The sequence below is a fragment of the Aythya ferina genome, assembly GCF_964211825.1.
Source record: "Aythya ferina genome assembly, chromosome: 3".
NCBI lineage: Eukaryota > Metazoa > Chordata > Aves > Anseriformes > Anatidae > Aythya > Aythya ferina.
The window spans coordinates 112,070,005-112,097,822 of NC_140298.1; the positions used below are offsets into that span (position 1 = coordinate 112,070,005).

The window sequence follows — 27,818 nt, forward strand, 5'->3', positions numbered from 1 at the left end:
GTACGGATGAATGTTAAAAGTACCAGCTAACAGTCTTTTCAAATAAATAAAAATACACGATTAAAAAAAAAAAATGGGAAAGAAAAAATGAAAACAAAAAAGTTATCTTCCTGATCTCCACTTCATTTTTCAGAACCCTTAAACACTTTCCTGGAAATCCACTAAATACCTGTTACCAGGATTTCAGGCAGCAGCAAATTAAACCATTGGCATTGGTATCCGAGCTGTAAACCTGTAATTAAGGAGAACTTCATTAGCTGAAAGCAGGAGTCAAACCTTGTGGCTAAAGTTTGGATAACAGACATTTGTCTTTGGCTGTGGCTTAAGAAAATCTTGTACTACAATTTTGGAGATGAAATTTCATTACCTTTGAAATTGCTCAACCTGCATCAAAAAGCAGACATTTTTAGTAAGAGTATAAAGAACTATATTTCAAATCCCTTAAAAGAAGCAAGAATTTCACTCCCTGAAGCATATCCAGCCCTAAAAGACAAGGTTTACCATAAAATGAGTGGGAAATTCTTATGGGAACCCCTTTGTAAAATCCTGGTACCTGATTACTATGTTGGTTCCTGAAATATGCCTGCAGCTAATCTAATAGCATTGCCATCAAATATTTTGCAGACTACAATGAAATCTCCAATAAGATGAATAGATCTGTGTGTCTCCTAATATTTTATCAGAAGATGGACTTGATGCTCTGACAATTCAAGATGCCATTAGTTTTGATATGATCAGCAAAGACAGGGGAAGTTGTATTATTCTCATTCTAATACATGCCTTGGAACATAATGATCTATTGCTAAAAGAAGAAATCTCTTCTTTCAGGGGAGCAAGCTTTACCAGCCACCAAAGTCTCACAGGCTATCAGCTGCCTAATCCAAAACCAGGATTCTCAGGAACAATCCTCAGTCTGTCAAGTACAACTCTGTAACTAATTTAATTTAAAAAACAAAACAAACAAAAGTAACCCACCCACCCATCCCCATAAAACCTGCACCACAAGGTATATATATTCTTTTTCCCATGTAAATCCACCTTTTGTTTCATTAGTGTTTTAAAAACCCTTATTTTCATTGGTAATGAAAATAATTTCAATAATAATAAGGCTCAAAGGAGCCTTATTACTTGGACAGCTTTGCCTCCCTTAAAATATGAGCTAAAAGCAATATTTCCCAAGTGCTGAGAAAGGACATACAGGGCAGCACATTGGTCCCAGTGGCAGGAGCAGCACCAAGCTCAGAGGAGCTTCTCCACACCCAGGTATTAACCCTAATCTTTAAAAACAACTTCTTGCACATCTTGACTCCACTGAACCATGAGAGCGATACCCCAAATCGTATTTCTTCCACCTGTGCCTCTCGACAAAGCCCACATGTAGATGCCCTCCTCTCAGAAACAGGGTAGAAAAAGATGGAATAATAATTAAAAAATAAAATAAAATGAAGCACTTTCTTCTGAAATTAATGAAGTTGCTAAAATAAGAAAATTGAGGCAAGAAAATTAATGTAGAATACTGTATTTAATGTAATTATACGCTTTTTCTTTGTGACAATTATGGCTTGAATTTTGAGTTAAATTGGTTTAGGTTTAGAATAAAGTCACTGAGGATCAAGAAATTCTTTGAAATTTATACCTAGAAGTAAAATCAGAATCTGACCCTATGTTAGCATTTGTAAAATGGGCATTTAATAAAATTTGAGGGGAAAACTAAGGTCAAGATTTGAGCTCTATCTATCTGAACTGAAAGAGTACACTCTTATCTTGTACGAAAGTACACTCCTAAAATGAAAACCCCACAAAATGGTCAGTATAATAGACCCATAGAGCTTCATAGCTTAAAAGTGCTGTCCAAATATTAGCTAAATCCTTACTATAAACCTGCAAGGCAGATAAGATGGAAGCACTTATGCTAAAAATAAATAAAACCTAGAACTGTCTCATATAACTGTAAGATTTTATTAAAAATAAACAGGGCTGCTTGGTACCCTTAACCTCAAGGTCGCAAAACAAAGTACCAGGCACTAGAGGATAGCGGCAGAAACCAGTCCTCCAAAATCACTGTGTCTAATTAAGGATTCCAAAGAAACTCGGCTTTATGCTCTCTCCTGTCTCAAAGCATTCGCTGCGAGAACATTCAAATGCCACCGGGAGACTGACATGCTACTTGTTAGGTCAACAGTCCCATCGAGACTTCTTCTCCTCGGCTTCGTCGGATTCTGGGTCAACTGGATATGCTGGGCAAATAACACCGCGCCAGGGCAAATAACAGCGAACGGGGCTCTCGTGTTTAGAGGGAAGGAAATGAACAGGGGAAGGGAGAAAAAAAAAGCTGTGTGGAAATCGGAAGAGTGTGTCATGTGTGTGCTTGCTAAATAATTCAGATTTAAACTGTTGTGAACTTCTGACCCTCACACTCCACTGCCATGCGCCGGGCTGGAGGTTTCGGCGCTGATACATGATGGATTAAGGACAAAAACGCATGGAGCCTTCCTGTTTTCAAAGCGAGGCCATGTTCTGCTAAAAGCATTCTAATATTAATGACGACAGCTGGGTTTAGAAACGTTTTAGCCCGCTGCAATCAGGGACTCTCGGGTTGTTTGCGAGGTTGGGAAGGGGGAAAAGGGAAACAGCCCTTTTAACACTGCACCCTGCCTCCTGCTAGGCGTCGTGTCCCTTCTTCTCAGCATCGTGTGGTCGCCCATTTCCGTGGGTTGCCCGCTCCCCTGCCTTCCTTCCCTCTGCCTCACTCGGCTGTCACTTGGCACCGCCGTCTCCCTTCCAACACGGCGGAGCGTGCATTTCCCCACGACGCGTCTCAAACTGGAAAAGTACGGAGAAAGAGAATTCTATTAAGCCTATTTTTTTTATTAATTTATTATTTTTTTTAATGCTCGCAGGAAATATAAAGAGACAAAGTGTTCTGCGGGTAAAACTACAGCATATGCAGATTGCGTGCACATCAGAAAGCTCACTACAAAGCGGCACGCACGGAGACAAGATTACACAGAATAGAGAGACAGATGCAGATTTCCACGCGTAAAATCTGTAGTGACTCCAAGCGCGATGGATATTTAACAGGAGAAGAAGGATGAAAATAAAAAAAAAAAAAAAAGCCCTGTCGGGAGCGAATTGTACCGACCTATTCAAAGACTCCCGTGGACTTCAAGAGGCTTTGGAGCACGCCCCCGGAGAGAGATGATTTAATAAAGCGGGGTAAGATTTCTTTCCAACTACGAGGCTACTTTGGGAGGCAGCCGGGTGACCTTTGGGGGGAGGCTCCCTGCCACCTGCACGCAGGGCTGCGGCCCGGAGGACGGGCAAAGACGGGCGGCAGAGGGGACGAGGAGATGGAAGGGGAGATGGAAGGGGAGAGACCCGCTGCCGGCTGCAAGGGGGGAGGCTCCCGAGAGAGGCAGGGGGAGAGGGAAGGAGGAGGGAGGGAGGCCGGCAGGGAGAGAGGGAGGGAGGCCGGGGAAGGCGGCCCGTGCAGGGCGGAGCGGCCCGGCCTCCTCCACCTCCCTCTTCCTCCGCGATTGGCCCGGCCCGCCCCTCTCCCCGGCACCCCGGCCTCCTCCCTCCGCGGCTAAAGCGGGCAGTAGGTGAGGGGAAGGCGGCCAGACGGGAGCATGCCCGCTGCTCCGCACCACCAGCAGCAGCAGCACCAGCAGCCTCTAACACCGCCACCTCCTCGCCCAGCCTCCCTGCCCGGCTTCCAGCGCGGCTCCCGGCTGCCGGCGCCGCGCTGGGCTCTGCGTTAAGCGGCGGAGGCTGCGATGCGCAAACCACCGCAGCCTCCCCTCGCCGCGCAGCCTCCCGCCGCCTGACGACGCGGCCCCCGGGCCTCCCTGCGCCCCCCGCGGAGGGAGGTAAGCGGCGGCTGCGCGCCCGCGGAGCCTCTGCCTCCTTCTCTCTTCTTTTTTCCCACCCCCCCCCTTCCATTCCCTCCCTTCACCGCCGCCAACCTCCCCCCCCTCACCTCAGCCTGCGCCTGCGCCCGCATCGAAAACTTCCTGCGTGCCTCCCCTCGCAGCCCCCCGACCGCCGCGGGGTTGCTGATCGGGCTTATTCATGGAGATGAAATAACAGGCGGTTTGCTGCCTCCCAGGGTTTTTTTGGGGGGGTTAAATCCTTTTGGAAAGGAGGGAGGGGGGTCCCCATCTTGTGCCCCCCCCCCCTCACCCTCCCCTTCCCCCTCGCTGCGCACCCGCAACTTCTGGCGCTCGCCCGCGCAGCCCTGTCCCTGTCGCCTCCCTCCTCTCCTCCGCGATAACCGTGTCCCTGTCCCCTCCCCGTGTCCCCATCGCCACCCCCTTGTCCCTATCACCCCCCTTATGTCCTCATCTCCCCCCCATCGCCACCCCAAACCCGCCGGGAAGCGATCGGCGCCCACCCGCCGCCGGCTCCCCGTGCCCCCATCCCCATCCCTCGGCGCGGTTTCGTGGCAGCAACTTCTCGGCTGAATATTCCCTTAAAATATATAAATATATATTTAAAAACCCCACTTCTTCGGCGTTTTTTCCCCGCTCCGTGCCGTGTGCCGGTCCCCGCCGGTGGGAGGTTGTGTTTGGCTGCTCTGGGGTTTTCCTCTCGCCGCGCTTTAGGGTGGTTGGGTTTGTATTTATTTCACTTTATTTATTTATTTCGGGTTGTTTTCTGGCAACTTATCTCTCAGCCGAAGTGCTGCCTGGCTCCGGCAGGAGCACTGAGGCGCATCCCCTGGGTACCTGCTTTCGGAAGGGCTGGCTTAGGATGGGAGGCGAAAGCTACTTTTCTTTATTTTTTTTAATTATTTTTTTTTATTTTGACATTGAGCCGGTGTGACTGGCTGTCCTTGTGCGGGGATGCAGGTCCGAGGGCCCTGGGCTCTCGGGTTCAGGTTCCTTTCCTTCCCCTGAGGGTGGAAAAAGGTCTGGAGGAAGGGAGTTGTGGGGATGGCTGGTGCTGGTTTTCCTACACTTCACCAACACTGTCTGCTCGTGGTCTGAGATATTTTGTTTTCCACCCTTCGGCTTCATTTATGAAGCCGAAAACGTTCCTAGAACGCTACGGAGAAATCAGCCTCCCCGCCACCACCGAAAATTTGGAGCCCTGGTGATGCAGTTGGCTGCTCACCTTTTGTTTGTTCTACGTGAAAACTGCTCACAAAAACGGAGCCTTCTGCTAACGGGGTTAAAGGGGGGTCCTTCACTTATCCATCAATGAAGGGGAAAAAGAAAAAAGCATGCATGTCTGCTGAAGGCTTATTTATTTTAATGGAATATTACATATACTGCATTCCTGATAAATGGAGAAACTTTCTTTTCCCTTGCTTTTTCTTTAAAACAACAGAGCAAGTGTGTATGTGTGGTTGTGTGTGAGCCTTGCAGCAATAAAACATTTATCGGGGTACCCGTCTGAGGTCAGTTTTGAGAGAGTTCAAAATCAACCTGCTGTAGCTTTAAGGTGACTGCAGATAATAGTATTACTGTCTCTTATAATTAGCAATCTGCTGAAACTTTAAATCCTCCTTGATAGATGTTATGATCTGTGTGAGGGAAGGCGTAGTATTCCAGCAAGCTTCATTTGTAATTTTCTTTCCTCCAAAACAAAGCAACAGTGTGTGTCTGCCTTTTTATTTTAGTTATATTCTGCTTTAAGCTGCTAATGGTTTTTGTTCTTTTTTTTTTTTTTTTTCCCTGTGTGGAGAAAAATAAAGTACAACCATATTTTACACTGACATTTATCTGCGTCAAACTTTAGTTATGCTCAGTAGGTTGTTTAATCTTCTCTGAATAATGTACAGGGTTTTTTTTTTTTGTTCTTATAACTTGTCTTCATTGTGTGTATTTATGGAAGTTGTCCTCAATTTAAGATGAAATATGGGAGCTATGCAAATAATTTAGTGACCCATCCAGGATAAGACTTAGCCAGCATATGTGAACCACGTCTCTCATTGCCTCCCTTCGTATAGGTACCTCTTCCAGTAGCATCTATTCTAGTGTTTCCTAACAGGGAGTGAAAAATGCATATTATATTTTAATTGAAAATTAAAGTTTAGGGCTTGAGTTAGTAGCTCTCCTAAAATACAGGCACGTCGCTGCAGTTTATTTAAAAGTCAGAAAACATCCAGTTGTACCGAGTTGTTGTCTTGCAAGTGATGACCATTCCCGCTTAATTTGGTTGGATTTTTGTTCGTGCTCATTTAGCTTCCTGCAGAGGGTCTCAAACGAGTGATGAAACACGTACTGGGTTCTCGATCCCAAGCACTGCCCGAGTTCTCTGTATTTGTTGTCTCCGGTAGCTTATGAAATGTGTGCACAGCGTGTCAACCTTCCCCTTAACAACAAAACCTATGAGCAAACGTTGGGTGTGAATTATATTACTGAAATAAAATATTCTATAGTTGTCATGGTTACAAATAGAGTCAGGGTTACTGGTTTTCATCTGCACGCTGGGGAGGGGGGGATCCAGTTTTGTCACTTTTTAATTACATTTCTAATGAGTGATGGTCATACTTCACATGCCCAATATATTAGATGCACAGCCTAGCGAAGGGGATTTTGGTGAAGTCTTGCTGGAACAAAAAGTGGTTGTGTGCAGAAGCAAACCCTTCCCTCGTTCACTTGTTTTTTAGGAGCAGAAATCTCGAAAGAAGAAAGTAACCACCTCTTTTTTTTCTTTCTTTCTTTATTTTTTTTTCTTCTTCTTCTAGGCTGGCGTTTTGTCAGGGTGGCTGCTCTTATTCTTCAAACAGCAATAAAAAGTACATAGCGTGCGTGGTGACTGGAAATCCTCTCAATGAAAGGAGAGGGACGTGCCCGCCCGTAATGACTCGTCTAGAAATTAGATGTGATTTCTGGGTTTGCTGTGAACCATACCTGGTGCTAGCACGTTTAATGCCTGTTTGTGAGGAGAATTCATTATCCCCAGGCTGGCTGTGCTTGTCTCACTGATAGCGCTCCACTCCCATGCGTCCTCCTGCTCCCAGGTCTCCATCCATCGCTTCCATGGCAGCCGTTCCCCTTCAGCCCCACTTGAGCTGGGGCCAGGATTGGGCCCTGAACTATTTTCAGTCCCTGGTGCTCATCCCGCTGCTGCTTCTCTGTGCTCATCTGCAGTTCAGTCTTGTCCATGCCTACTTGTTTTCCTGACCTTTTAATTTAGTTCTGAAAAACCCATGCAGCCATGTCTTTTGAAGCACAGAAAAAAGTGTATTTTTAATATATACATTTTTTTTTCCTCTCCCCTTTTTCTGCATGTTGAGCTTCATATGCTGTGGTAGGAGCTCACACAAAGCTTTAGGGGAAAAAGTTCCCCTAGATGTGTAAAAGTAGAGGAACGTTCCAGTCTGTCCTGTCTTGTTTAGCCCTCTACCCCATCCATTATATCCCTGCTGTGGGACTTCTTTTAATCTTAAAACCAATTTTTATTTTTTTGTACTTCTGAGTTCTGGAGTATTTTCAATGTTAGCTGTGTTTAAGCATCCCTTCGTCAACCATCCCTTCTTCAACTTCAGGTTGAGCATGGTATGATGGATGTTCTCCCAACAACTTGCCTGCAGACAACGCTCATCCTCTTGGGTTTGCTGTCAGAGGTGACAGGACCAGGCAGTCAGGAAAGCTGAAGTTCTGATCCTGAAGCTCCTGCTTGCAGAGCATCAGCTTCATAATGCACCACAGAGGTCTGCATCGTTTTCAGACCATTAATTCTTTGTGCCATAATCAAGGCTTTTAGCTGGCTGAAGTCTCAGTGTGGGTTAGCAAATTATTTGGCCCTTCGGCTCTCTTTTCTTCTTTTCCTCATTTCAGTTCTTCCATTTGGCAACATTTGGCCTTGCAGCGTGCTGATTCAGTAACCTTAATAAATATGATACAGTATCATTAAATTATGTGAGTTATGCCTGTATTTACTTAATGTGTTCGTCTCTCCATGAAAACTGGGCTGTATCAATAGGTTTCACCCTGACCTGTATCATAAAGCCCACAGCAATACAAATCGGATAAGTTTGCTTTAAATATACTTGGAGGTCTTTGAAATTACGGTATTAACCCTTTGTTGCATCACTTCTTTTAAAAATAAATCTCTTTCTTTCTGGGTTTGGGTTAGCTTAGCCCTGAATAGGTTTTGCCATACCGAGTGATGCCAAACGCTTGTAGGAAGTTCATTGTAGGAAAATGGGCTCCTTGCTGCTTGGCGAAGTGCCCTGCCAACAGCAGCTCCGCGTACGAGGCCGTATGAAATGTAAACAGCTTTGACATGCTTCTGTCACTTCTGTGCTGCCTTTGTTACCAGAAGTACAAAGAACTCGTCCTCCGCTATAAAGAGAGAGATTAAAAGGAAATAGATTAGAAATCTCTATAGGAACGCCTTGCTGTCAGGTTTTTAAAAGTCAACGCTTCCCAGGTTTTGAATATGCACTGTTTACCTATTAGGGCTAAAATAGGACTGGAGAAAATTGATACCAGAGATGCCCCGAGAAGCCTTCCTAGTGCTGTTATTATGCAGCCGCTTACCTCTGTGCTGTCTTGACCATCTGATAAATGACAGGAACTGAATTCCTAGTCACACTCTTCCATAAATAATTTTATGTTGTGGATTAGAATATCTAGAACATGGGACCATTTTCCATAATTTTATGTGCTGCTGTGTTTTTTTTCATCTGTGATGCTCAGGTCTAGGTTTTCAAATATCCTGAACTTGGATTTTTGCCATCGTTGGCATTAACATCAGAAAAATGCATGGCTTTTCAGTGGTCTTAAACTTCAGGTAGCTTATGCTGGCTTGTAATGATAATATTGATTCACTGAAGCAGTCTGCTCCAACTACAGACAAAGACAGACTTTTTGTAATGAATTCAGGATTCTTTTTGCACTGTTTTGTATTTTTATTAATTCACTGCCATCCAATAAAATAGTGAGCAAAAGGTGATATTAAGCGCCGGGACTTCTGTTCGGGTTCTGTTTGGTTTGGCTTACTGGAGCGCACAAACGTACAGTTTGTGTCAAATTGTCTCAAATTCTGGAGTCTACATAAATATAGGTAAAATGGCTTTTGACTTAGAAAAATCAGATAACTTCTAGGGGTTACCTTTTGGAACTCATTCAGTGCAGCAGTTTGCAAGAAAATCTGACTGATGCGATTCCTCTGCAATGTTCCTGTTAACTAAGAGCCATGAGACACAGGTATTGTAGAGGTGGCTTTCTTGGACTGAGTTGGGAGATGTTGAGAAGAATCCCTCAAGTTCCCATAGAAGTATCGGAGGCAATACTGCTGCTGTAGGTCTCAAACTCAAGATGTGCCCGATCTGTTCAACTGGACTTAAATCATCCATCCACTGATTATTTTTTAACCTTGAGAAAAGACTTATTATCCATCTTGACTTTTTTTAATGGAAAAAAAAAAAGAAAACAACCCTGCAAAAACAAAACTGTTATTTGCATTGCAACATGGACAGTAGAAACCTGAGATTTAAAGTATGATTTTTAAGAGCTTTTGCTTCAGATACTTCTTAAAGTCTGTGCTGATGAGTAATTAATACTTAAATCAGATAATTCAGCTCTGAGATACGCTTTGTCAGACCTTGTTAGAGGATTTTGTTTTTTTGGTCCGTGAATGCTGCTCTAGTGGGTTTGCAGATCACAGCATGCTGTAGCTACTCAAAGAAAAGTTTCTCTTTTCAGTCTGAGACTTAACCATGCTGTTTTCCTTAATTAGAAAGAAGAATTTAAATGCCACTGGTTTACCTGTGGCTGGGAAAACTGCAGATCAAAAGAAGAGAGGGCAAAGAGTTCAGAAAGTTCATCGCAATAATTATATGACATGAAATAACTTTAAAGTGGCTGCAGCTGTGTTTACCTGTGCTTTGAAATATATATGTATTGCAAATTTTTGTTGATTTGTAGCTTGTTGAGCACCTGAATTCATTAAATGATTCCTGACATATTGTGTATTTCAAAAACTTCATTTTTCAACTTTCTGTCAATTTTATTCTCCTGCTTGCCAAGAGTGGGGAAGAAATGCCAAGTTGGAACACTTCATACTACAAAATGTTGTCGGGTATATAAATGTCTGGAAAATGCTTTTGAAACTATATCAAGTGCTACAGAATAACCGTGAACTTCAGCAATATCTTACTGAGTTTACTCCTTACTCCATCGGGAAGTTTGGGAACAGGGTGGGGAGAAGTTGCTAACTCTGGGTGAAAACCCCTTATGTTTTTGGGAAGGGGTAGAGCATAGAAGTGTGTGTGTATGTGAAGTGTATAAACTAAGTCACCTGTCTCAACTATATGCTATGAAGCAGCCCTTTGGCTGTGCTTAGATTCTAAACTATGGATTTGGGGGCAGTTAGGCAGAGCTGTTGAGCCTGATGCTGTTGTTACTTGAAGTATCGAGGCTGGGAACTCTGAAGCAGTGAAAGTTGGTTTTTTGATTTTTTTTTTTTTTTTTTGTTTTTCCTTTTGTCTTCTGCCCTTTTCTGAATGACTTCTTTTAATAAGACATATTAGAGGATATCAGGGCTATCTCAGAAGGATGCTGTGAGTGACAGGAGGAAAAGGATTGAAGGAACACTTTTCCCTACAGTTGGGTGGGTAGTAATGGATGCTGGGATAGATAGCAGTTCCTGGATGATGGGAATGAGTGGCTTCCTGGTTGTATGACAGCATTTATATTTTAAGGGTTCTGTTTAAGAAATGGAAGATCCATGTCAGTGAAAGCTACCATGAAGCTGAGACTTTCTTCTTCTTCTTCCCCCTTATTCCTATCCCCCTCCTTGGGGGATAGGAATAGGTACAACAAAGCCTATCCAGATTTTCTCCATCATATCTGTGGAATACTCTGCTCTCTTCAAGGCTAGTCCTTTGTTACAAGAAATGTCAAATTCGTACAACTCCTTTAAATTCCAAGAGAGCAGTTTGAGGGTTTATTGCCCTTTTCTGGATGCATACCCTGTTTTCCCCCTTCACACTAGGGCTGTACACAGTTCTTGAATCTAACTGATGTTTTAGAATCAGAAGACAGATTTTGGTACGTGGCTTCTTTTTCTTCCTTTTTTTCCCCCCCGAGTGACTTGCTTAACTTAGAGACACTTGTCCAATACTGCTCCCACTTCCCCACCTGCCCCCCTCTGTTCCATAAACAGCTCGATAGATTGCACCTGAAATGCCTAGACAGTACCAAGGACAGCTTGTAGTGTATCCCACTGGGAGCAGAGAAATGCCAGCTATAGCAAGGATACAATGTGACGAGAGGTCATGAAAAAGGCTGCTTCGGGTGAAGGGTGAGGAAAGTCTGAAGCTAACATTTCCAGGTCACCTCTGACAGAATTACTAATGCAGCACAAGGCGAAATGTTAAATATACTTCACTGCCCTCCTTATTATAATTCTGGCTGATCATACGAGGAAAGTATTTATAACTTAAGCAAAACTCACAGTTCTCAGGGTGTTGCTTCCTCCCCCCTCCCCAACATTTCATGTTTCTAACGTTGAATATACCAATCGATATTGCATTAAGAGGAGAATTAACTTGGGAGAAGCTTGCATGTATTTGCATGTGGTAGCTTGTTTCTTGGTCTGTGGCTTTGTATTGTATTTCCCCATGTTCTGTTCTTAAAAAAAAAAAAAAAAAAAAAGCTCCAAATATTTGTACAATTACTTCTAATAGCGTGGTTTGCCATGTCCCATCTTAATACTGTCAATATAAATTGCTGGCGCAGCCTTCTGCGGTGCCCAGCTTGCAGGCAACATCAGTCAAATGTTTGTAGCTACTTTTTTTTTTGCTTCTGTTTTATAATAGCTGGACATCAAGGTATTAGGCTTCAGATCAAATGTTGCTCTTGGTTACACACATGTAGTTCTTAGAAATCGATGTTGCATAGACATAAATGAGCTGGATTTGATCTCTTTGTGAGTTAACTCTTATCTCGCGCTGATACTAGTCTGGATTTTGTGCCGGCTGGATTGAATGCCCAATCTCAAACTCAGAAGCCGTGAGGCTTGCTGCCTGTGCCAACATTTTATTATGCTTCTTATGGGCTCTGTACAAGCCTGGGGTGAAAAACACCCTCCTGCTTTCTGAAGTCTCAGCCTTGAGACTGCAAACAAATGTAATGATATTGGATTAAAAACTGCCTAGAGCGAGTAAGAGCGTGGTATGTGGTGTGGGACCTTCTGGGGAACCTCCCGGTTGATCTTGATGTGTAAATTGTCACCAGAGCTGCTGAACTGCGGACCAAATCCTGAACTAGTTAACACCTGTGGAGCTGACACGTTCCGATATGTGTCTGATGCTGTGCAGTGCTTCTGCACCCCGAGGAACAAATCGCTTGTGAAATTCAACTGTGAAGGTCTTAAGGTCAAAGAAAGCCTGCAAATCTCCACAGATGACAGCGGCTGCAAAAGATAGGGGGGGTAAAGGGGAGTAGCGCAGTAGGTTTATCTTTCTGATCTCCTGGGTTTGTGTGGTGCAGGTACTCCAATGCTTTTGTCCTTCCTTTTCTCCCCACCCCCCTCCCCCCTGTCTCCATTCTGCACTATAAAATGGGCCAAAGTCATCCTTGGCCCAAAACTGTTGAATTAAATGAGGTTACATCTGGCACCCTGGAAATCTTAGATAAATGTTCTTCAAGATTATCAAATCCCTAAAGTAAAGCCTATTTTCCAGCACTTTTTTTTTCTTTTTGGAAGAAAAGTGTAATTTTATGATTAAACTTCTGGACAGTTCTAGTTCTGCAACATCACAGCCTTATCTCTGTCTGAACTTAATGGCAATGGGAAGTTGTGGCTGATATTTGAGTTGTTATTTACAGGAGGAAAAAATAGAGCATAGAAATGGCATGGGAAGTAAGGAAACAAAAAGTCTTGCCTGAAGTCTGTAAAAACACAGGGCTGGCTTTAAAAATTGTGCTCTGATACAGAAATGCAGCCGAAGAGGAACGAAGAGCAGAGCTGTGGTTTGCTTGCTGCCATGATACCCTTTATTTTGGTTGGTTTGTTTTTCCCCTGTCTCAGATAAAAAAAAAAAAAAAAAAAAAAAAAATTGAAAGTGCTTTTGTGAGTGCGAGGAGGGGGGGGGAGCGCTCTCGCTAAAAGAGAAATTGCAGCAAGTTTTCCTTAAACTCACTGTTTCAATATCACACTTGAACAGTTCACAGCAGCATCCTTCAAAGCCTTCTAAAAACCGTTCTTAGACAAATCTTGTGGTTGCAACAGCGAAGTTATTGAAGTATTGTATTTCAAGAATAATGGAAGTAAAACAAACAAAACACACCCCTGTGCCGTGCTGCCTCCTTTATTTGAAGAGGCGTAGGCAGTGGCAGTGCTCTGACAGGTAAGGTACTCTGGACTAGAGATCAATTGACACCCGGTTGGGTGACATTGAGAAGCTTGAACTCTAATTTGGGATGTAAATGCAGGTGTGGCTTCAGCAGGAGCATCTACTGCTTGAGGAGGTGTTTTAATCCAGGCACTAGGTACCTCTGGGCTTCTGATCTCAAGAAGCCAGTAGACTGGTTAGGCTCCTGCTGTATGCAATCAGAGTGGGAGTCCTGGTTAACTTATTTCCTCCTATTTTCAGGCCAAGCTATTTCTCATGCAGTTACTCATCTTCAGAGAAACACAAACAGGCTCAAATTTCCTTAAGGTGCTTCCTGAAATGACATTGCATATGGCAGCATATCACAAGCCTTCCCACCTACTACACACTACCTTGCAAAATTAAGAACATTCCAGCTCTTGGTGTTTTGTTTTGGTTTTTTTGTTGTTTGTTTGTTTTTTAGTGGTAGACCTGTAACATTTTAATTTGATTACTGTCCTTCACAAGTCTAGCTAAGAGGATGTTTCTTATATATTTTTTTAAAAAGGGTAAATTCTATTTTTATACGTAAAGGTTTCTGTTAAACTCACAAGCAGTCAGAATCGTACAGCTTTGGGCTATCTTCTTGATTAGAAAACTGAAAGATATAAACAAACAACAAAGGTGGTTTTCTCTCCCCTCTGCTTGACAGGCATAGTAGCATGCATTATATGTTAAAATATTACAAATAAACACACACATTTGTTCAAAGGGTTAGGGAAAATAGAAATAGTTCAACTTACACCTGTAATTGCTACTCTAAGAGCAAAGCTTCTTTGAGGAAAAGGCTAACCAGCAGGATAAGATTCAAGAAATGTCAGTGCTAATCTCTATCTGGAAAACCTGTTAGTTTTGACTTTAGGCAAAATTGTAGAGTCCAGGCATTATGCATGTATAACCACATGCACAAATACAGTATTTAATCTTGGCTTGCTCTATCTAATGAGATAAATAAGTTTAGCTGGAGCTGCAATCAACACAATGTCTGGGGATGTCTGCAAGAGCGATGATCGTAAATCAGCGACAGAGTTTGTACAGTGCAGCACCGGGTGACAGCATTGCTCCCTGAAACTCTTAGCTTCTGTCTTCAAAGCAAATTGTCAATGTAACTCTGAACCTCTGGGTGGGCTCTTGGCAAAGAGGAGCAAATGGGGAGGATCTTTGAATCTTACGCTCGAAGTTTCTAATGTCTGAGCTAAAAAACCATCTGTTCGCCAAGCCTGGAGCAGGCTTATCACTGGTATGTGACCTGGCTGCCACTAGAGAGGGATGGAGCTCTGCACAGAGCAGGGGTGTGTTACTTAGAGTGGTTTTCAAATAAATGAGGGGCTTTTGCCAGTGTGCTTTTTTCAAAGGGTAGAAAAAGGGAGGATAAATGTTAAATCGCACCATTGTTTAAGCCCAAGAACACTTCAGAAGTGAAGTGCTGATGCACAGAAACATATTAAAAGAAAAAAAAGCTTAACCCCATTATTTATATAATACATCTGCAATTTTGAGCTATATATATTCTTAACATAAAACAACAATTAACTGCCAGTTGCTTTTATGGAAACTGAAAACAATTTTTTGACCATCTGGGTGAGTAGAGAAAGTGCCGTATCCTGCATGAGATGGAAGCACGAAGGCTCCCCAAGGACCTCAGGGAGAGCAGTGGTGCTCTTCTACATTCCTTCATGTGTTATGAATGTTTTACCCTGCTGTTCCTTATTTAACTGTGACTCTGAAGCTTTTCTTTTTTGGGGAGCAGGGATAATAAATAATAATAATAATAAAAAAAAACAACTAGGAAAATACATAATCTATTCTAGTACTGTTCCATTTCTGTGTACAACTGCAGCTTCTGATGGCCATGTTAGGTGGTCAGGCTTGTGCGGTTGGCTCTGCCTGGTGGTTCTCCTTCTCCACGTTGGCTGTGCTACCAAAGAGTCTGTCTCTCTCCTTTTTTTCTTTATATATCCTCAAAGTAGCTGCACGTGTAGCCTGACGTGTAGTTGCTGCATTACCCCTTCAGTCACTGCATCTTAAGCTTCCAGTTCCCTTCTTTCGATTTATTTCACCTAGGATTGATGAATGCACCACCCACAATTATTGAGTATGTTAAGGGTAAAACACATCCCGTTAACTTCAATTTATTTCTGAGGATTTTTCCATCCCTGCCTCTTCTGTTTATGCAGTAAACTCTTTCTGGGACTGCTACATTTATTTGTGTGTACAATTAGTGCCTCCTTCTTAGCCAAGCCTTGTGCTGCAAAAGGACAAACGATTTGCAAGCTCTGGAAATGTTATTTTCTTTCCTTTCTCTGCTCTAGTCTACAAGAACCTCTTATGCTGAGGCAAAGCAAAACCTAATGCAACTTTCCTTTTCAGTTTCTTGTCATTGTATTTGTAGAAGAGAAAATATCCTAAACAGGCAAGAAAAAAAAAAAAAAAGGTGGATCATGGAATGCTTAAACAGGAAATTGCTTTTTTTTCCTCTCTTTTTAAACTTTGGATTAGAAACCTAAAATGCTTTTAAGCTAGATACTTAGTAGAAAATGGGCCCACTAGCCAGGGGTATTTCTGTTTCTTCTGGATAGAAAGTGTGTGCTTTGTCTCACTCTATTAAAAATAGTAATCCCAAGAATATATTGAAGCCTCTGAACTATTCAGGAGGTGGTTGCTGCTGTAGAGGTCTGCAGTCACGCCCACCAGAGGGCATTTTATCACCAATTTCTTGGGGATAAAGTTTTTTCTGAAGTGATGAATAAAGTAGTAAATATTGGATGAAAAAGCAGCGTATAAAACATTGTACAGATAGCTTTTTTTGTTTATATATAAATACATATGCTTATTTCCTGGCTGTGTTTATATGTAAGTAAGTAATGATGTCAGCCTGAATGGTTGGGTTTCCCCTCTGCTTCCGAAGTAATCCTTAATTTTGTTTAGGGATAATCTGAATCAAAAAGACCTCTTTACAGGTCTCCCCCAGCTGGTATAGCCACTGGTTACCAGGAAACTGGCCATCATACCAAGAACATGCAATAGGTAATCTGGGTGACCAAGGTGTACCTCCATTTACCTCCTTCCAGGGCTCTGCAAAGCAGAGGCTGCTGTTGAGGAGCCCTGCTCCTTTAGGAGACTGGAATTTGCAAGAATACACTTGATAGTAAAGCCCCTGCATCATAAGGAAATGCTTGGCAGCCAGGGAAGTATACATCTGCCAGATGGACCTGACGTCTTGCATTTGGCAGCAGCTAATGCTCAGGCATGACATGCAAAATGCAAGAATGACAGCTAGGAAATGAGGCTTTTATTTTTAAAACTATATTTTGGTTTTATTTTTCCTCTTCTCCCATTCCTTTTCCATGATGAAATAAAGCCTATGCAGGAAGCAAAAAAAAAAAAAAAAAAAAAAAATCCCCTGCTGAAAATATGTTCTCACCCTTTTTTAGGGTGCTTCCTTGTAAAGTTAACATCTGTGCTGAAGGTTGGACTACCCCAGTTCAGATCTGTGACCTTCGTCAGCCCGGTACAGTGTGCATAATGTGATTTAATTCCTTTTGGTTCCCTGTGGACAAATGTATTCACTCTACCAGAGCCCCTGTGACTTGTTTGCAGCCTCAGCAGAGGCCCCAGGGTCATATGAGCCAGGGAGACCAAACTGCAAACCTGGGCAGGGATCCGAACAGCCTCTGCTGAAACGCATAAGCAGGGCAGTAAGAAAAATCTTCCTCCCTATGGAGGACCCTCCTGGCATGTATGTGGGACATGCTGTGAGTGGCTTGTGTAGGGATGTGGATACCTATTGTGAATGTAGTTCAGGGACCTGTGTTTGGGACCCAATGTTACGTTTCTGGCCATCTGGATGAAGATGGGAATAATTCAGAGCATATCTGTTGCTTGCCAAAAGTAGCTTATTTAATGAAAAGGGATTGCAATGAAACGTAGATTTTCTTTTATTTTTTTGTTTTCTATACTGCTCTGATCAAAAATCTGCACATCACTGGAGCAAAGTAAGTATGGATGTAGACCCACCAACCCACCACCACTCTAAATAAAGAGGTTTCATGATCTCTTTAGGGATCAGACCATAACCCACGGAGGTTAGGGTTATCTTGGTTGGAATGAAGGGGAACAATGCCAGCAGCGTGGTTCTCTGAAGCACACAGTGGGGATAGATGCCCTCTCTTTCCACGTGATATTGATGGGAGGCAAAAGGTGCTGTGGCTTCGCTTCTTGATCCCTCCAAAATGCAGTTAAAAAATAAAAATAAAAATAAATTTGTGCGATGAAAAAGGGAGGTGGAGAATTAATCAAGACTAGCTCCTGCCTGATCAGCAGCAGGCAGTCTCCTAGTAAAAAGCCTGGATGTTTTTTAGCCTCGTTATTCAGATGATAGATCCTTTAGCCTGGAAATATATATTTTTTTTTTCCAGTGGTATTAGTATCTGTGCAAATAAATGACTTGTAAAAATTTTATTAATCCTCTGGGACTGAAACTTTGAATAACATTTTTAGTAAGATAAATTTGCTTTCCAGAACTGTCCTGAAGATTTGATGCCCCATGTCTCTACCACCTTTTCACCCCCTGAATTTACTAGCTTTATATTTGCAAGTGTTGTAAAAATGATCTTGTGGTTAATGCTTGTGTTTTATTTCTTCCACCATCTTTGAGGGCTTGAGTGTAAATTAGCGTTAAAAGGATTTTGGATCCAATCCTGTATTTAGTTTCCTCTGCTTTCAACTTTGCGTATGGTGACAGGCTATAAGTGTACCCAGGGACCCAACTGTAGAGACTCAAGAGATGGTGGTGGTGTTGCAGGTGGGTTGGTCTGCTAAGAACTTTGTTAGGATAAAAAAAAAAAAAAAAAGAAATAAAACCAAAACTGTTAGGATAAAAAAAAGTAGATGGCAGCACTAAGCTGTTCTGAGAGAGAGGATTTGAAGGTGAGAAGGATGAAAAAGCCTGTTAAATCTGCAATTATTGCAACAGTGCAAAGCTCCCACAACACTATAGTAACTCATATTAGCAGAAGAACCTTGCAATCTGGTTTCCCTGCTGTTACACTGGGAATAGATACTACTGCTTCCTCTCATTTCATTAGCAAGGACCATATGAGGTCTCAGTGTAATTCTGAGCTAAAACAAGCACATATCTGGGTTTCCTACGGAGTGACTTAAGGATTTGACCTGTCTGCTGTTTGTATCTTGGTGCTAACTTATTAACACTACTGCTATTGTATCAGAAATAATTCCTTGGCTTCCAAAGTATATGCAGCAACATATTTAACTTCAATATATTTTCATCTTGGCGTATAGGTCTGTGGCAAAGTTCTGGAAGTTATTTGCTCAGTTAGCAGTACCACATAGCCAACAGCAGTTTTTGACAGAAGTAGCCTAGAGCTGTTCCAGACCAGACTGAAAAATCTTATAAACATGCTGTTTATTCAGTGCTTGAATTTTTACTTTGATGTGCTTCAGCAGACACTGTTCTTATCAAAAACAACTACTTGTCACCTTTTGCTAACTCTGCTGCTTTCCTCAATCTTGTTGAATGTCAATTTAGGGCATCTCGGGGGGGGGGGGGGGGGCAGACTGGAAGTTGGAAATCCCCCCACTATGGTTGCATTGGAGCCAGGTGACTGCCTTGCTTGTAAAAATACTTTTGGGCAGAGGGAGCCTGTCTTTCCATGTTGTGAGCTCCAAAATAAAGCTGAAAAATGTTCACAATTTTATTATTTTCTTGCACTCTGAGGCAGCCTGCCCACCAAAACTCAAGAGGAACTGGCAGTGACCCCAGGGAGGGGAAGAAATGTGGATGCTTTGACATCCAGCTTTGACTGGAACGGAAGAAAATCCATGTGGTTTAATTTTGACATAAGCACAAAACCAGCTGTTTCTAACTCTTGGTCCTACCCATTAGTGGGCAGGAAAGTGGGGCTGGGACCCAATGATCTTTCGAGGTCCCTTCCAACCCCTTCAATTCTGTGATTCTGTGAAAGTCCACTTGAAGGTGCAGAAAGGAGCTTCTCCAAGAGTGTTTTGTGTGTGTAGAAAACGGGGTTTTGTGGATGATGCAAGCCAGCATGAAGCAGAAAGCAGGTAGTAAATGTTAATTGCTGGGGATCAAGGTCGATTTATAGGTCTTAAATGTCCTATAGAAACATAGGCCTATTGAATGAGCCGATCTACACAGCCTGTGGTCTTGGGCCTACGGGGGCTCACAGGCCATCCCCAGGGCCTGTTTTGGGCCATGCCAGCTGGGTTTCTTTTAATAAAAATGACTAAAAAACTGGTAGAGTCAGGGGCCATCAGTGCTTGACCTAAATCCTTGTTACTGCCTTGAGGAAGACAGCCTGGATCACAGGGAAGGGGTCTGAGCTCCAGCATGGTGGCCGGTCCCTGGGCCCTTGAGACCATACACGAGGAGAACCCAGCCCCATCCCTCCCCCATGTCTGAGGGCATTCGGCTTTGTGCTCTGCTTCAGGGACCTCGTATTTGGCCATAAAACTCCTCACCCTGGTGGCTTCATCCAGTAGGTCACTTATGAAAAGGCTCTGGAAAAGAGCTGTTGAAATTAGTGCAGCAGTGGCTATATTAAAAAAAAAAAAAAAAAAAAAAAAAAAAACACCTTGCAGGTCAAATGAGGTAATTTTGCTAAATCATGCCTTTTTGTATCCTAGTTTTGAAGGTATGAAAGTTCTAAAGACAAACAGCTACCTGGATGTCAAAAAGAAAAAATCATCTTTAATTAAAAGATTCAAATATCCACTTGGTCAACTGCAAACATAAAAGAGATGTTATAGTTGGATATTTGATACAGTAAACAAATTAACGAATAAGCACCCCATTTTTTTCCTTTTTACATAAGAATGTTGGTAGCTTCTGTGCTGAAACTGGTGCTGGTTGCATGTACTGTTTGTTATTATAAATATTGTAGGAATTTATGGAGGTTCAAACTGCTAAAATGTGATTTTAGGAAACTGATTAAATTGTATTTCTGAAAAACTGGGCATGTTTTGAAGACATTAATTCTTAATATTCTAAATTTTGTACCCTCTTGAACAGCTAAGGAAGATAATCTGATGAGCATTAGAGAAGGAAGATCTTGCTCATGTGCTTTCAGAAAGAAAATGGGACACATGATAAGGCTTTTTGTCTTAATTTAAATTCAAGCTGGTTGTGAAAGATTTTTTTCAAGAATGTTTATTTAATTTGGTGAATATTTTATTGAAAAACACAATTTTCATGGTCAAATGAAGATTAAAAACAGTCAGTCTGACTATGCAGCTCTCAGACTTTTGGTCCACCTCATCAGATACTGACTTCCAGCTGTTCTTGTGGCCAGCCTGTTCATAAAATGAGGAGTGACCTTTTGATTTGGGCAGTTTTAATTATCTCTACCTCTTACTACCTTTTAGGAACTATTTTTAGGAGTTAAACACATTGTACCAACAGTTCTGATCATGGTCTTTTAAATCTTTGGATGTTTTTAACCATATATATGTCTGGTGACTTCTGAAGGAATTCTTGCATTTTTGGTCTTGACAGCTTCTGGCTTCAAGCTCTGCAGTCTGGTTAGACATTTTGAGAGTATCTTATTTTTATCTGCTCTATAACTTGTAGCTTTTATTGAATTCCCTGTTGTTATGAGACCAAGAGGAGAGAAACCGAAGTTATGACTTCTGTGCTAGTCACGATTTTACATTTTTATTTCGTCTCTAAAGTCTGCTATTCAGTCTTCAGTCTGCCTTCAAGTAAGAGTCTTCACATCCAAAATATTGTTGTTATGGTCCTCTGAGCCCTCTCTGAGTCTGCAGTATTTCCCTTGGATTTAGGTGTCTAGTACAGAGAGCAAGGAAGCAATACTACTGATTTGATAGTGGCACTTCAAAACTGCTTTATTGCTCAAGCTAAGACAGTGAGGGTTTTTCTGGTATTGTTTTCTCTGTCTCAGTGAACAGTTGTTTCAGGTTGTTTTTTTTCCATGACCTTTCCAGAATGGTGCCCATATTAATTTAGCTAAAATACTTGGAAGAAGTCTAGCTTGCTGTACCAGAAATGAAATGAATCAATCTGTTTATTTTCTCCTTTTCTCCATTAACACTAGTGACAGGACCCGCGGGAACGGGGTTAAGCTGAGGCAGGGGAAATTTAGGCTGGACGTCAGGAGGGGGTTCTTCACAGAGAGGGTGGTTGCACACTGGAACAGGCTCCCCAGGGAAGTGGTCACTGCACCGAGCCTGTCTGAATTTAAGAAGAGATTGGACTGTGAACTTAGGCACATGGTCTGAACTTTTGGGTAGACCTGTGCGGTGTCAAGAGTTGGACTTGATGATCCTTAAGGGTCCCTTCCAACTCAGGAGATTCTATGATTCTATGATTCTATGATTTCAGTATGGATGATTTTTAAGGATCGGTGTGTCTCTTTTGTTTAGATCAGTGGCTCTTCTGAGTGTTCCTACAGATTAAGTCATTTTTGGGAATCGGAATCAGATTGTATTCTGTCTTTAGAACTAAGCCTGTCTTTAGGCTAATGTAAAGAAATCTGTGGAAGGATGATGATTTCTAACTTCAAGGGTTTAAGCCTGCAGTTATGTTTCATTTCTTTATCAAGTCTTTTGTCAATAGGAGATGGTGACTTGCTAAACTGCAGCTGTTCCCTTACTCCTCTGAGAATCCAAAACTAACTTTTTCCTTAAATTCCAGTTAGCAAGACGTAAAGAGGAATGGAAGATTGAATAGTATGACTCCACGCACATCATGCCCCCTCCATTCGGCAACCCATGCAGTCCCTGAGGTATCTGTCAGATCAAGGTGGAGCAGTGGTATGTTCAGTGCTGGTGGTCTTGTGTTCAGGTCCTCCCTGCATCCTACAAACAGGTCTGTGCTGCAGTGCACCAGTGTGCATTGGGGTCCTGCAAGCCAGGAGAGGCAGCTGGGTGCACTTCTGCTTTTGTCTCTTTTCCCTATACCACTCATACTCCCCTGCTGTTTTTTATAGTAAGTCAGGCTAGATATCTTTCAAAAATTTGATTGGGGAAGAAAAATACAAACCAAACCTCCCTCCCTCTGCCCAGCAAATGTGGCTTTGGGGTCTAGCTGTCATCTCTCAGGTGTCTGAGCAGTTGCTGTGAGGCTTCCACTTCTCGTTCATGTTCACTTGTGCTGGTTTAAGCCGAACAGCCCTGATTTATGAAATATATCCTAAACAAAGTTGGCTGGCTAGCAAGGTTTTTTCTTTTTTTTTTTTTTTTTTTTGTGGTAACTTAATTACTGGAGGGTAGGAAGGATTTGGGTGGTTGGTGTTTTTCTGTTTTTATTTAATTTTCATGAAAATTAGATCCAAACGTAAGTACCATGAATTTCCTTCACGCTGCAAATTCATAGAAAATATCACTTATAAACACTGAAACAAACAAATAAAAATGTATCCCTTGTTTGTTTGCTTTGAAGTAATACTTGTATATAATCAAATGATTCCAGAAGCTGGCAGGCTGCTTTAAGAACAATATCAAATGTGATTAAAGAAAAATACTCAGTTGGCAACTGTTGGACCTCTATCACAGTCACGGCTTCTCGGAGCTCCTGAAACAATGCAGGAATGAATAAATAACCATCTCTGGAAAATCTGAGGCAATTGCCTGGTTGGCCCCAGTCTTTTCATTTGTCTCAGTGACTTTGTGCATTTCTGCAGTGTCTTTCACTTGTGAATGTCAGACTTTGCGAACTTTTCTGGATGGGGAAGCTGAGATGTCGAGAGGAGAAGGGATTTGCCCTGAGGCTCTCAGATTGAATATATTCCTGGTTCTGGTGGCAGGATTTGCATGTAGGAAGCTTCTCTCGAGGCTGAAGTAGCCCATCCTGTAGGCCAGCATCACTTGTGCATGGGCAGCCTTGAAGGTGACCTGCCCCTTGGGGGTGGGCTGCTGGCTCGGCCGCAGCAGGGCCTTGAAGCTTGTCAGGGCTGCCCGAGCTTTGGGGAGGCTGTAGCGGTGACAAGTATCAGGTCTGCCCAACTGCTAAAGGCTCTTTTGGTTATGTAAAGGTAAAATTTACATCTATGACTGGCCCTCTCGGTCAGCACAGGATAGATGGGGACAAGATAACTCAGCCATCTTTTTTCCTTCAGAAGGTAGAATGGTCCTTCACCACAAAATGACAGAAGTTTTCTGTCATGCTGCCACAGCAGTGCCTAGGGCTTCTGGCTTTTTTCGATTTCCATGAAATAACTGATTTTATGAAGTAATTTTCTTTGTTTCAGTCCTACACTGGACAGTAGGACACTAAGCATCTTTGGCAAGACATCAACCTGTCCTGGTTCATTTCTGTGGTGGTTGACAACCCCAGAGACCTTGGCAGGGAGCTGGGGAAGACGGTATACAGGAGAAAGTGGACCAGAGCTGTAGCAGACACAATTCCAAAGCTGTGTCCAGGAGGCTGAGTTGTGGCTTCCTGAGCCTGGAAAAGTGGTGGCTGCAATGGGGACTGCCATGGAGCCACCTGGGAAGTGGTACAGAGAAGTTGACGTGACTGAACCTAGGAAGGAAAAACAAACAAAACATGTTGGTTGTGGCTTTCAACAGCCTCCAAAAGTGGTGAGGTAGGAAGAGCCTTTTTGGTATGTATGATGCCCAGACACTGGCAATAGCTGTCAGATATCTTTCTCGTTAGCACAGGGAAGCCAGAGCTGTGGAATAGGACTGCTCCTCTTCAGCAGGAAGATACCCTTAGAGCACAGAGCTGGGGCTCGGGCCAGGATCAGAGCAGCAGTGGGTAATGCTGCTGCAGAGATGAGTGGTATAAGCAGCAGGTATCAGAGCACGGAGGGTGTTGGAAATCTAAAGCACCCTCCAGAAGGGGAACATCCACGGCAGGAAAGTGGGATGTGCAGGAAGGAGATGATAGAGCTTTACTTGTTTGAGCTTAGGAGAGAATTAGAAGAAGGATAATCTGCTGTGGCAGCTGCCAGGTAGCTACTGTACTGCCGCATTAGCAGCGCACCAGTCCTTTCTTAGTACCCGTGGCTGCCTGCTGCTGATAGAGGGATGCAGCCATGGATGGATCGAGTGGGAATATTCCCTCCACACAGGAGAAGGAAAAAGTTGGCTTACAGGGAAAAGGAAAGCAATCAGAGCAAAAGTTTCTACTTGGGATAGGTGACTTCCAGTTAAAGATGAGCTGCACCGTTTTACAATTCTGAAAACATTCCAGAAACCTGGAAGTAGTAAATGAGAAGGTTATATGCACTGACCTCATTGTTCCGAGCTGTTAAGTGCTCAAGCCTTTTATTCAAATTCGTCCTGGTTTTATTTCTGTAGTTGAAAACTACGTGATTAGGAAATTGTCTTCCAGTTGTGCTCTCAGAGGGACTGACTATGCTTCCAGCTTGAGAATGAATAACTAAATAATTTTTTAAAAAAGTTACTGGTTTGTTTAATCATCTCTTAATCTTTGTCTTGGTGGGCTTTCTTTCCATTAGTTATTAACTGCGGGTGGTACAACAAATCTTTAAGCTCTGAATGGTGGCTGTGGCAGAAAATGGTTAAAAGCATTCAGCCCTTTGGGGGAATGTGTTACTCTCTAGCAAACTGGATGGGCACCTTCTTTTTTCATTCTGAAACTGAGCCAACCCTGCAGAGGAACTCTCTGACCTTAGGAATAAGAGGCCATGAGTTCCCGTTTTGCTTTTTGGCTCTTTGTAGCCTTTGCTCCAGGAACGAAGAGCCTCTGCTGGCCTCGGTATTTGCCACCTAGAAATGGGATGAAAGGCCTTAGTGTCTTAGGGGAGCTCCTCTTGAAATAACGTACTACTTTCACCTGGCACCTACCTGCATCTCACACACCCAGCGAATCTGTGTGTGCCAAATCATGTGCCTGTTTGGCAGCTACAGAGTCCACCCCCCATCTTTTCTGAAAGTGGGAATTAAGCCCAGGAATTGGGAGGGTTCCCCTGCTAGTTACCTGCTGTCTGGTGAAATGCACCTAACATTTATTGCTAGCAAGTGGTCTACAGATGCTTTCACCTTCATCTCACCTAAAAGGTGAAGGTTTTTTGCTTTGAGCATCAGAGAAGTCAGAGTTTACTCCTTTCTACAAAAGGCTGTTGAACACAGTCAACTGTTTGCTTGACTAAAAAAAAAATCTACAGTTCAATACTGTAGGAAAACACTCTTTCAACATCTTTGGCAGTCAAAAGAAAGCCTGTTATGCACCTGTAGAAGAGTGATGGGTGTTTTCACAAGTGGCTGCATGTGTTAGGCTGAACTTGCCAGAAATGGCATAAGAAGTTTTTAAAAAAAAAAATAAAAAATCAGAAGCAGTAGTGGAATACGGGGCAAAAATAGGGAAACTCCCTAAACCAAGTCCAGAGTAGGGAGGAAGACTTAGGCGTTTAAGTCAGTGAAACGTTGAAATTTGTTATTTTACAGATATGTTGTGACAAATTTGGTTTGTCATCAAATCTAGCTGGACATCTTTGGCTTGAAAAGAAAACCAGCAGCATGGGTACAAACCAAATGGGGTCTGCCAAAGAGCTGGAACGATCCCTGAAACAAAATCTTCTCTGGCATGGGGAAGTACCACTTCCCCATGTATCCTTCCCTACAAGGAGGGAAGTACCATGTATCCTTCCCTACAAGGAGGTTCAAAACAAAAAACATGGTTCATCTGCCATTCATTACTTTCTCAGCTTTTCTGGTGACCGAGGGCAGCCAGTGTTTGTAGTATCAGTTGGTTTGGTGGATTTATTTCCCTTCTCTAGGGGAAAAATAGTAGCGTTGGGGAAAAAACAGTAGCATGTGAAAGGGTTCAGTACTTCTGCAAAGGAGATGGACAAACTAGGCTGCTAGGAAGTATCATAATTAAAAGCAAACTATGGTTGTCAAAATAAATGAACAAAACACGGTTTATGGTACATTAACTTGTTTGCTTACTTGCACATAAAATTTTTTTTGGCTTAGCAATTGGACTCCCACTCATTAGTGAAAATTAATTAGATTCTATTGTGATACTTGTTGGCAACTCTGAGAATAGAGAAAGAAAAGGAAGGAAGAATGGTTCAGACCAGGACCAGCAGGCTGGTAAGCACTTATTGACTTGATCTGAATTCAGAGGCACAATTTCAGCTCTTCTTCGTGACAGGTAACAGCTGCCTGCAGCCCACCAGGATGGCGGCAAACTTGCAGTTGTCTTCTGTCACAGAGCAGTTGCTCTGTGATTCAGGTTTGATTTTTTTGGGATACATCAGAGGGATTGCAGACCTTCATGTGAGGCTGACCCTGGGCTCTCTGCCTCTCTGTGTGCTGCTGGCAGGAGAGAGGTGCAGCTCCACCGCTTCTGTAGCCAGCCCATTTAGGCTGCGACTGCCTCTGCTGTTACTCGCAGCTTTCCCAGAAGGTACAGAATGAAATCGGGATGAGTCCTGCCAGTTCCTCCACTGCGAATAGCATTAGTGAAAACTGACTAGAGGAGAAATTCTGCTGCTGCTGTTGGGAGAGCTGATGGCTGTGTCTGAAGCATTTCCATGCTACTGACATTGAGAGGGAAGCTCTGGTTTGTGTCACAGTCACAACCAAATCCCTGCAACAGCACAGCCTCCATGAAGTAGGAAAGGGATGGCTTTAGAAAACGCATTAATTCTTAGGGGATGATTTGGGGGGGGGGGGGTTCTTCCCCCTCCGTATCAAAGAAGGCCTGTCCCAAACTTTACAATTGAGGGGTAGGGGAAAGAAGCAGTGTAATTTGTTGGACTGCGTTTAATCAGATGTTAGCACTTCAGTCCTACGTCTGTGTCTTCCTAGCTATCTCAGCAAGTTCTTTGGATAAGAGTAAAACACAAATCATGTCACTCTTATCTCTTCTTGCTTCACGAAGCAGGACTCAAATGAGGAGGTCAGCTACAGAGATACAGAGCCAAAAAGCCTCAGGTTTCGTTATGAGCTGCGTTCAGTGTGAAGGTAGGCAATTTGGATCTTTGTGTTTTAAGGAGACCTGAGCTTAGGTCCTTGAGCTAAATTGGACAGAGGAGCAGTTAAATGTGAGATTCTTCAGTTGTGCTGTGAAAACACTGAAGCTATCCTCTTTGGCCCAGTTAATAAGTAAAAGGGCTGTGATAACTCTCCGAGGGCACACAGTGCATTCTAACATTACCATTTTGGCAACATATGAACTTGGCTGAGCTTTTATTTTTGTGCCTTTTGTTGAAAACTTAAGCACTAGGGAGGGAAATAATTGCAAGAAAGTTATATTGGGATTTTTATAAATGCCACTGGAGTTCAAATTCCTAAAACCCATTCACTAAGGCATGTCAGTTCCTATCTTGATCTAGCCTCTAGGATCCTTTTATGTTTTGTTCTGTGTAAATTAAAAACAAAAGTGAGTCCGGACTGATTTTGTGGAAATGGTTAGAGCCTGTAGAAATGAGCAGAGTGCTGGCCTTCAAAAAATTACGCTTTCAACGAACGTCTGTACCAAGAATATCAGGTTGGGAGTTTTCCA

At 42.8% G+C, this 27,818-nt stretch overlaps 1 protein-coding gene and 1 long non-coding RNA gene across 2 annotated transcripts in view; one reads left to right on the forward strand and one right to left on the reverse strand.

The window, feature by feature from the left end:
• Window positions 1-1,943: 1,943 nt before the first annotated feature.
• LOC311434822 lies at window positions 1,944-3,416 on the reverse strand. Its single transcript, XR_014691751.1, has 2 exons — window positions 3,143-3,416; window positions 1,944-2,823 (listed from the first exon to the last, which is right to left on the reverse strand). It is a non-coding gene; the product is annotated as an uncharacterized lncRNA (long non-coding RNA).
• KLHL29 (kelch like family member 29) overlaps window positions 3,295-27,818 on the forward strand; it is a 390,690-nt gene continuing 366,166 nt past the window's right edge. The window contains exon 1 of the mRNA XM_084515322.1: window positions 3,295-3,869. The gene's annotated coding sequence lies outside the window, so the exon portion shown is untranslated. The remainder of the gene's footprint in view (window positions 3,870-27,818) is intronic.